At 43.8% G+C, this 10,390-nt stretch overlaps 1 long non-coding RNA gene across 1 annotated transcript; it reads left to right on the forward strand.

The window, feature by feature from the left end:
• Positions 1-293: 293 nt before the first annotated feature.
• On the forward strand, positions 294-10,073 carry LOC134738745 (uncharacterized). Its single transcript, XR_010124731.1, has 3 exons — positions 294-2,046; positions 3,202-3,304; positions 5,189-10,073. It is a non-coding gene; the product is annotated as an uncharacterized LOC134738745 (long non-coding RNA).
• The last annotated feature ends 317 nt before the right edge of the window (positions 10,074-10,390 follow it).

Consider the following 10,390-nt stretch of genomic DNA (forward strand, 5'->3'; position numbering starts at 1 on the left):
GGCAGCCACAGAAAGAAAAGGGGAGAGGAAGTTGAGGAAGGAAGTTTCCATTTTCAAAGATATTGAAATGACTTGGAACAGAATGCGTATATTCTGCTAATCAAGCCAATTAGATCCAGTAGCCAATATCAAAAAAAAAAAAGGCTAATAAAAATTGTTCTAAACATGGATGTTTCTCATTCTCAAACTCTCAAACTGAAAGTGAAAATGAGGAACTTGCTTTGAACTACTGTGTAGAGTCAAGTTATCTTTTAGTTATCTTTTTTTTTTTTTTTTTAAGAGACTGTCTCACTCTCACTTGGGCTGGAGCTGGAGTGGTGCAGTAGGGCAATCATAGCTCACTGCAGCCTTGAACTCCTGGGGTCAAGTGATCCTCCCACCTCAGCCTCCTGAGTAGCTGGGATTACAGGCACATGCCACCACACTGGGCTAATTTTTCCTTTTTTGTAGAGATGAGGATCTCCATGTGTTGCGCAGGCTGATTTTGAACTCTTGGGCTCAAGTGATCCTCCTACTTCAGCCTCCCAAAGAGCTGGGATTCACAAGCGGGAGCCACCACACCCAGCTGAGTAAAATTATCTTGATCGCGACTAACAATTGCTGCAGGCACAGGCAGACGTGTTTTTAAGTGATCAGTATTTTCTTGCTTACATCCCCAAATTGAAAAACTAAGCCATAATAACAGCAACTGCCAAAAAACTGTGAAAGCCTTGCTTTTGTAAGAGGATAGGACAAAAATCTTTATTTGGATGGTGTAATATTTTAGTTTTCTTGGGTCAAAGTCAAGAACTAAAGTCAACTGTGAAGTCTTGGATAAAGACCCAGTGTTAAACCAAATCTAATTTAATTTTCTTTTTTTATTCATTGGTTCAACATTCATTCATTGAGTAACTACTTGCTGACAAGCATGATATGAATGAGACATGCTGTCTGCTCTCAATGAGCTCGCTATCTAGGAGAAAACGCCAACCCTGAGACTGACAATGGCCTGCAGTGTGGCCAGTGCTGTGTGAGTGAGGCTGGGGAAGAGGCACCTACCCAAGGTGTGTTGCAGAAGGCTTCCTGGAGGTTTGCATCTAGTCCTGAGAAAGAAGCAGTGTGTCAGGTTCCTATTGCTGCTGGAACAAATTGCACACACGCAGTGGCTTAAAATCCCAGAAATTTATTGTCTTACAGTTCCGGAGGCCAGAAGTCTGAAGAGAGTCTTACATGATTAAAATTAAAGTGTTGGGCTGGGCGCAGTGGCTCACACCTGTAATCCCAGCACTTTGGGAGGCCAAGGTCAGGAGTTTGAGACCAGCTTAGTCAACATGGCGATAAGGGAGGAGACCACCCCTCGTATTGTCTTATGCCCAATTTCTGCCTCCAAAGAAAGAAGAAATAAAAACTAAAAGGCAAAAATGAAATCCACAAGCAGACAGCCCAGCACCACACCCTGGGCCTGGTAGTTAAAGATCGACCCCTGATCTAATCAGTTATATTATCTATAGATTACAGACACTGTATAGAAAAGCACTATGAAAATCCCTGTCCTGTTCTGTTCCGTTCTAATTACTGGTACAGACAGCCCCCAGTCACGTACCCTCTGCTTGCTCAATCGATCATGACCCTCTCACGTAGACCACCTTAGAGTTGTGAGCCCTTAAAAGGGGCAGGAATTGCTCACTTGGAGATCTCGGTTGTCGGAGACGTGAGTCTTGCCGAAGCTCCCAGCCAAATAAAGCCCTTCCTTCTTTAACTCAGTGTCTGAGGGGTTTTGTCTGTGGCTTGTCATGCTTCATTTCTTGGTTCCCTGATCGGGAAGCAAGGTGATGAAGGGATGGTCGAGGCAGCCCCTTAGGCAGCTTAGGCCTGCCCTGTGGAGAATCCCTGCAGGGTACCCCAGCCAGCTTGAGTGATGCAGATCCTGAGAGTGATCCCAGGTAAGCAATTGGCCCGGAGGAACGCCTCGCCAGAGCAGCGTGTGGCAGGCCCCCATGGAGGATCAATGCAGTGGCTGAACTCCGGGAAGGAACTGGCACTTGGAGTCTGGACATCTGAAACTTGGTAAGACTAGTCTTTGGAACTTGCCCACTCCATTTGAGTGGAAGCGTGGCCTGATCACCCACAGTGTGCCTGTACTGGCACTTTGGTTTTTGTTTTTGACTTGACTTGGATTGCTTGATATTTTGGTTTGGTTTTGGTTTTGACCTGGCTTGGATTTCTTGATACTCTGATTTTGTTTTTGATTCTGGTTTGGTGTAAACTGTAAAAGTGTGTGTGTGCCCTTTTTACCTGTTCTTTGTTTTGTGGTGTGTGTTTGGTGTGAGTGTGGTGTTTTGTCTCGAAGAAGCATGGGTCAGGCACAAAGTAAGCCCACCCCACTAGGAACTATGTTGAAAAATTTAAAGAAAGGATTTAAGGGAGACTATGGAGTACTATGACACCATTAAAACTTAAAACTTTGTTTAAGATAGACTGGCCAGCATTAGAGGTGGGTCGGCCATCAGAAGGAAGCCTGGACAGGTCCCTTGTTTCAAAGGTATGGCACAAGGTAACCTGTAAGCCAGGACACCCAGACCAGTTCCCATACATAGACACTTGGTTATAGCTGGTTTTAGAACCCCCACCCCCCACAGTGGTTGAGAGAACAGCAGCATAAGCAGCTGGCAGAGGAAAGGAAAGACCAGCAGAGAGAGAAAGAGGAAGAGACAGAGAGACAAAGAGGGAGTCAAGGAAGGAGAGAGAGAGAGAGAGAAAAAGAGAGGCAGAGAGAAAGAGAGGCAAAAGAAAAGTCAAAGAGAAAAAGAGACAGAAAATCAAAAAGAGAAAGAAAGAAAGAGATATACAAGCAGTTAAGAAAAAAAACAGCATACCCTAGTCCTTTAAAAGCCAAGATAAATTTAAAACCTATAATTGATAATTGAAGGTATTCTCTATAACCCCGTAATACTCCAATACCACTTTGCTGTCAGTGTAAACAAGGGTGTATCCTGAAAGCACTGAGGCCTTCCTATCAAAAATCCTTAACCCAGTAACCCGTGGATGGCCCAAATGCATTCAATCTGTAGCGGCAACTGCTTTGCTAACAGAAAGAAGTAAAAAAATAACTTTTAGAGGAAACCTCATTGTCAGCACACCTCACCAGTTCAGAAGTATCCTAAGGAAAAAAACAAAAAAAGGATGATTTAACATTAACCACTGAAAATTCCCTTAATCCAGCAGGTTTCCTAACAGGGGATCTAAATCTTAATTACCATACAAAGATCCAACCAGACCTCGGAGGAACTCCTTTCAGGACAGGATGATCGATGTTTCCTCCCAGGTAATTGAAGGAAAAAAAAAAGCCATCTATACCAATTCTAAGTTAATTTGGACAAAACAAGGTCTTATTAATAGCAAAGGACAATTAAAATCCCAAACTTACAAGGTTTTCAACAAAAGTAAAGTTTGCTAAAAGTTAACCGTGTAATATGTATTATAGTAACTTCTAATCTTGTGGCCTTAGTCTAGTCCACAGACATAAAAGAAGTTCGCTTTGGAAAACAATGGTTATCATCTTCAAAAAAAAAGGGAAAAAAAGAGGAGGCAGAATTTATGTAAAAAGAGTGTTGTATGGTAAACTCTTGTCCTGAAATAAATTAACTGGTTGTTTTAAAAAAAAGTTTGTAATAAGTCAGAAAGTTAAGACATGTCAAAGAATTGTCTGCAAAAGTTGTGAAAGAAAAAAATGTTAAAAAAAGTTATGCAAGAAATGTTGTATAATTTAAAGGTAACTAGGCCTCCTGAATGTAAAACTATTGGAAAAAAAAAAAACAGTTTATGTGCAAGGTGTATAAGGAAAGTAAAATATACCTTTGGTAAAAGGATTATAAGGAGGCATAAGAATGTAAATTTTTACCTACATTAAAGGTTAAAAAATGTTTGTTTTGAAGGTTTAAGCAAGTTTTAAAATGTTAATTGTAAAGAAAATTCTGTTTGTAAACATATTAGCTAAAGTTAAAGGGGTATCATCCAGTTTTTCTGTGAACTGGACATTAAAGTAAAAACACAACGGGTTTTTCTTAAAGCACTAACCTTCTCTTTAACAACGATTATAAAAGGTTAAAAAGAGTCTATAAAAATCTTACCTTATGGTCCGACTTTAAAAATTGAATAAATATGTATACAAAGTTTTATTAAAACTAAGTTTAACATTAGTAGCACACTAATATAAAGGTGAAATTTAGCTTATCTGGTATAAAAATCATACAAGAAGCATTATTAAATATAAAATGGTGTTTGGCTTTCTTTGGTCTAAAAACTAATACAAATAGGTGCTAAAGGAAATTTCTCAGTAAGAAGGCACCGAAGACTATAAAGTCCACTGTTGATGTCCCCACATTTAAAACAAAAAGTCAATTTCTTAGAAATTATATACTTGGTTTATCTTCCACTTTCCTTTCCCTCAAAACTGAAAGTCTTTTAGCACAGGTACCACCCCTAGAATTTCCAGTAAACCAGCACCAGCCTGAAGATCACTTTCTTATCAAAAGGTGGAAAAAAGAAAAACTCAGGCTAGCCTAGGAAGGACCTACCTTGTGTTGTTAACCTCCAAGACTGCTGTTCATACAGCGAAAAAGGGATGGACTCATCACACCCGAGTCAAAGTGCCACCCCCTCCAGAGTCATGGGCCACAGTCCCAGGGGAAAACCCTACCAAACTAAAACTAAGAAAAATTTAACTCTTTCATCTATTCTATTACTCTTTCTTCTTTCCTTGCTCTATTGCTGACCATCTGGTTATTAACATAACCAAGTTCATTTAGCCTCAAACTATTGCATTTAATGTTTGCCTTTTTATACCCTATGGGGACTTGCCAAGTCAAAGACAGTTCTCTACTTCAGAAAAGTACCTCTGTCCCTCCTGACTCTCCTCAGACTGGGCATTAGTAAATTAGGACCATTTAACCTTGGGAAATTTTGATAAAGACTCCAGTGTCAACCAGGAGTCTTGCTCCCCAATGTAGAGCTTTTATGCTGTAGTTGGTCCAACATTCTGTGGACCACTAAAGAGCAAGGATGGACTGCCCCAACCGGTTTTTGTAATTTCCCTAAATCATACACTCATTTTACTACAGGATCATAGAAGTTAAAGACTTAAAACAAACTTTGGCTCTCTCTCTCTCTCTCTCTTTCTTTCTTTCGATGGTCTCCCTCTGTTGCCTAGGCTGGACTGTACTGCCGTGATCTCGGCTCGCTGCAACCTCCCTGCCTTGGGCTCCCGTGATTCTCCTGCCTCGGCCTGCCAAGTGCCTGGGATTGCAGCCACGCGCTGCCATGCCTGACTGGTTTTTGTATTTTTGGTGGAGACGGGGTTTCGCCATGTTGGCCAGGCTGGTCTCCAGCTCCTGACCTCGAGTGATCTGCCTGCCTTGGCCTCCCAGGGTGCTGAGATTGCGGACGGAGTCTCGCTCACTCAATGCTCAATGTTGCCCAGGCTGGAGTGCAGTGGCATGGTCTCGGCTCGCTGCAACCTCCACCTCCCAGCCGCCTGCCTTGGCCTCCCAAAGTGCTAAGATTGCAGCCTCTGCCCGGCCGCCACCCCATCTGGGAAGTGAGGAGCATCTCTGCCTGGCCGCCCGTTGTCTGGGATGTGAGGAGCCCCTCTGCCCGGCCGCCCCATCTGGGAAGTGAGGAGTGCCTCCGCCCGGCTGCCACCCTGTCTAGGAAGTGAGGAGCATCTCTGCCTGGCCACCATCATCTGGGATGTGAGGAGCGCCTCTGCCCGGCTGCCCCGTCTGGGAGGTGAGGAGTGCCTCTGTCCGGCTGCCACCCCATCTGGGAAGTGAGGAGCGCCTCTGCCCGGCTGCCGCATCTGGGAAGTGAGGAGTGCCTCTGCCTGGCTGCCCCGTTTGGGAGGTGAGGAGCGCCTCTGCCCGGCCGCCCCCGTCTGGGAGGTGAGGAGTGCCTCTGCCCGGCCGCCCCCGTCTGGGAGGTGAGGAGCACCTCTGCCCGGCCGCCACCCAGTCTGGGAAGTGATGAGTGTGTCTGCCCAGCTGCCCCGTCTGGGAGGTGAGGAGTGCCTCTGCCCGGCCGCCCCCATCTGGGAGGTGAGGAGCACCTCTGCCCAGCTGCCACTCAGTCTGGGAACTGAGGAGCGCCTCTGCCCAGCCACCCTGTCTGGGAGGTGTAACCAACAGCTCCGAAGAGACAGCGATCATCGAGAACAGGCCATGATGACGATGGCGGTTTTGTCGAAAAGAAAAGGGGGAAATGTGGGGAAAAGAAAGAGAGATCAGATTGTTACTGTGTCTGTGTAGAAAGAAGTAGACATAGGAGACTCCATTTTGTTCTGTACTAAGAAAAATTCTTCTCCCTTGGGATGCTGTTAATCTATAACCTTACCCCCAACCCCGTGCTCTCTGAAACATGCTGTCAACTCAGGGTTACATGGATTAAGGGCGGTGCAAGATGTGCTTTGTTAAACAGATGCTTGAAGGCAGCATGCTTGTTAAGAGCCATCACCACTCCCTAATCTCAAGTACCCAGGGACACAAACACTGCGGAAGGCCGCAGGGACCTCTGCCTAGGAAAACCAGAGACCTTTGTTCATGTGTTTATCTGCTGACCTTCTCTCCACTATTATCCTATGACCCTGCCATAACCCCCTCTCTGAGAAACACCCAAGAATGATCAATAAATACTACAAACAAACAAACAAACAAAAACAAACTTTGGCAATTAAGACAGCATATCAAGATGCAAATGCCTCATTGGAATGGATCAAATATTCCATCCACACGTTAAACAAAAGCAATTGTTATGCTTGTGCACGTGGCAGGCCAGAGGCCCAGATTGTTCCCTTTCCACTAAGGTGGTCCTCCAGTCGACCAGGCATGGGCTGCCTGGTAGCTCTTTTCCAGGATTCTACAGCCTTGAGTAATAAGTTGTGCCAAGCTCTCTCTGCTATATCTGGCACGCTGCAGGTCAACGGGTCAGCCCCCAAGGGCCATCCAGCCTCCGTCTCCCAACTCTAAGTTCACTTCGTGTCTCTCATGACTGGGAGGAAACTTAGATTCCTTAGACCTGAAGGGATGTAGTGAGCTTAAAAATTTTCAAGAGCTTATCAATCAGTCAGCCCTTGTTCATCTCCAAGTGGATGTGTGGTGGTATTGTGGTGGACCTTTACTGGGCACTCTGCTGAATAACTGGAGTGGCACTTGTACTTTAGTCCAATTGGCTATCCCTTTCACCCTGGCATTTCATCAACCAGAAGGAGAAAAAATAAGGCATCGTAAAGCGAGAGAAGCCCCTTATGGGTCTTTCAACTCTCATGTTGATTTAGACACAACTGGAGTCCTACGGAGAATACCAGATCAATTTAAACTTGAAATCAAATAGCTGCAGGATTTGAGTCAATATTTTGGTAGGTGACAGTTAATAAAAATATAAATTGGATAAATTACATCTATTACAACCAACAGCAATGAGCTTTTCATGAGTTAAAAGAAAAACTCATGTCGGCTCCAGCCCTGGGGCTACCTGACCTGACAAACCCTTTACACCCTATGTGTCAAAAAGAGAAAAAATGGCAGTTGGAGTTTTAACGCAGGCTGTGGGGCCCTGGCCAATGCCAATGGCCTATCTCTCAAAACAACTAGATGGGGTTTCCAAAGGCTGGCCCCCATGTCTAAGGGCCCTGGCAGCAACAGCCCTGTTAGCACAAGAAGCAGATAAACTAACCCCTTGGGCAAAACCTGAATATAAAGGCCCCCCATGCCGTGGTAACTTTAATGACTACCAAAGGACATCATTGGTTAACAAATGCTAGATTAACCAAGTACCAAAGCTTGCTATGTGAAGATCCCTGCATAACCATTGAAGTTTGCAACAACCTAAACCCCGCCACCTTGCTGCTGGTGTCAGAGAGCCCAGTTGAACATAACTGTGTAGAGGTGTTGGACTCAGTTTATTCTACCAGGCCCAACCTCCGAAACCATCCTGGAACATCAGTAGACTGTGAGCGGTACATGGACGGGAGCAGCTTCGCCAACCCCTGCTAAGTGACTCTGAAGAAGACGACAAGCCCTGCTCCAGTCACACCCGGAAGCTGACTGGTCCACACACAGCTGAAGCATGAGAAAACTCATCATGGGACTCATTTTCCTTAAAATTTGGACTTGTACAGTAAGGACTTTAACTGACCTTCCTCAGACTGAGGACTGCTTAGAGTGCATACATCAAGTCACTGAGGTAGGACAAAAAGTTGCTACAGTCTTATTATTTTATGATTATTATAAGTGTACTGGGACAAAAAAAAAAAAAAAACTTGTTTGTATAATGCTATTCTATGCAAGGTATGTAGCCCAGGAAATGACCAACCTCGTGTGTGTTATGACCCATCTGAGCCTCCCGTGACCACAGTTTTTGAAATAAGATTAAGGACTGAGGGCTGGTGAAGGCTTATAAACGATATGAGTAAGGTGTTAGCCAAAACAAAAGAAAAAGGGTTGCCCAAACAAGTCACCTTAAAGTTTGATGCCTGCGCTGTCATTAATAGTAATAAGTTAGAAATAGGATGTGGTTCTCTTAATTAGGAAAGAGGCTGTATGGAAGAAAATAAGTACATTTGTCATGAATTAGGACTGTGTGGAAATAATGTGGATACTGTTCTTGTGTCATTTAGGCTACTTGGATAAAAAATAAAAAGGATCCTGTCCACCTTCAGAAAGGGAAAACTGGCTCTTTCTGTACCAGTGGTCAGTGTAACACCTTGGAACTAGTAATAACCAATCCCTTGATCCTCACTGGAAAAAGGGAAGCGTGTAACCCTAGGAATCAATGGGGCTGGACTGGATCCTCAAGTAAATATCGTGGTTTGAGGAGAAGTTTATAAACCCTCTCCTTAGCCAGTATTTCAAACCTTCTGTGATAAAGTGACTGTGCCAGTACCAGAAATTCCAGGAAAAACAAGAAATTTGTTTTTGCAATTAGCTGAGCATGTAGCCCAGTCTCTCAATGTCACTTCATGTTATGTATGTAGATATGTAGAGGAACTGTAATGGGAGATCAATGGCCATAGGAAGCCCGAGAATTAGTACCTACAGACCCAGTTCCTGATGAATTCCTGGCTCAAAAGAATCACCCTGATAACTTCTAGGTCCTAAAAGCCTCAATCATTAGACAATACTGTATAGCAAAAGTAAGGAAGGACTTCACCCTTCCTGTGGGAAGACTCAGCTGCCTTGGGCAAAAACTGTATAATAATACTACAAAAACAGCCACCTAGTGGAGTTCAAACCACACTAAGAAAAATCCATTTAGTAAATTCCCAAAGTTGCAAACTGTGTGAACCCACCTGGAGTCCCACCGGGACTGGACAGCCCCCACTGGATTATACTGGATATGTGGGCATAGAGCTTATACCAAATTACCCAACCAGTGGGCAGCTAGTTGTGTTCCTGGCACTATTAAACCATCTTTCTTCCTACTGCCCATAAAGACAGGCAAACTCCTGGGCTTCCCTGTCTGTGCTTCCTGCAAAAAGAGAAGCATAACTAGAAAATTAAAAAGATGATAAATGGCCCCCTGAGAGAATCATACAATATTATAGGCCTGGCACTTAGGCACAAGACGGCTTATGGGGATACCCGACTCCCATTTACATGCTCAACTGAATCACACAGTTACAAGTTGTCTTAGAAATAATCACTAATAAGACCAGCAGAGCCTTGACTATTCTGGCCTGGCAAGAAACTCAGATGAGAAATGCTATCTATCAAAATAGATTAGTTCTTGACTACTTGCTAGCAGCTGAAGGAGGGGTCTGTAGGAAATTTAACCTTACTAATTGCTGTCTACACATAGATGATCAAGGGCAAGTAGTTGAAGACATAGAAATATGACAAAACTGGCACATGTGCCTGTGCAAGTGTGGCATGGATTTGATCCTGGGGCCATGTTTGAGAAATGGTTCCCAGCATTAAGAACATTTAAAACTCTTATAGTAAGAGTTATAATAGTAATAGAAACCTACTTGCTGCTCCCTTGTTTGCTACCTGTATTTCTTCTTCAAATGATAAAAAGCTTCATCGCTACGTTAGTTCACCAAAATGCTTCAGCACAAGTGTACTATATGAATCACTATCGATCTGTCTTGCAAGAAGACATAGGTAATAAAAATGAAAGTGAGAACTCCCACTATTGAGTGAGATTCTCAAAGGGGGGGAATAGGGGAGGAGACCACCCCTCATATTGTCTTATGCCCAATTTCTGCCTCCAAAGAAAGAAGAAGTAAAAACTAAAAGGCAGAAATGAAATCCACAAGCAGACAGCCTGGCACCACACCCTGGGCCTGGTAGTTAAAGATCGACCCTTGACTTAATCGGGGTCATGTTATCTATAGATTACAGACATTATATAGAAAAGC

Source organism: Pongo pygmaeus, chromosome 19 (genome assembly GCF_028885625.2).
Source record: "Pongo pygmaeus isolate AG05252 chromosome 19, NHGRI_mPonPyg2-v2.0_pri, whole genome shotgun sequence".
Classification (NCBI taxonomy): Eukaryota; Metazoa; Chordata; class Mammalia; order Primates; family Hominidae; genus Pongo; species Pongo pygmaeus.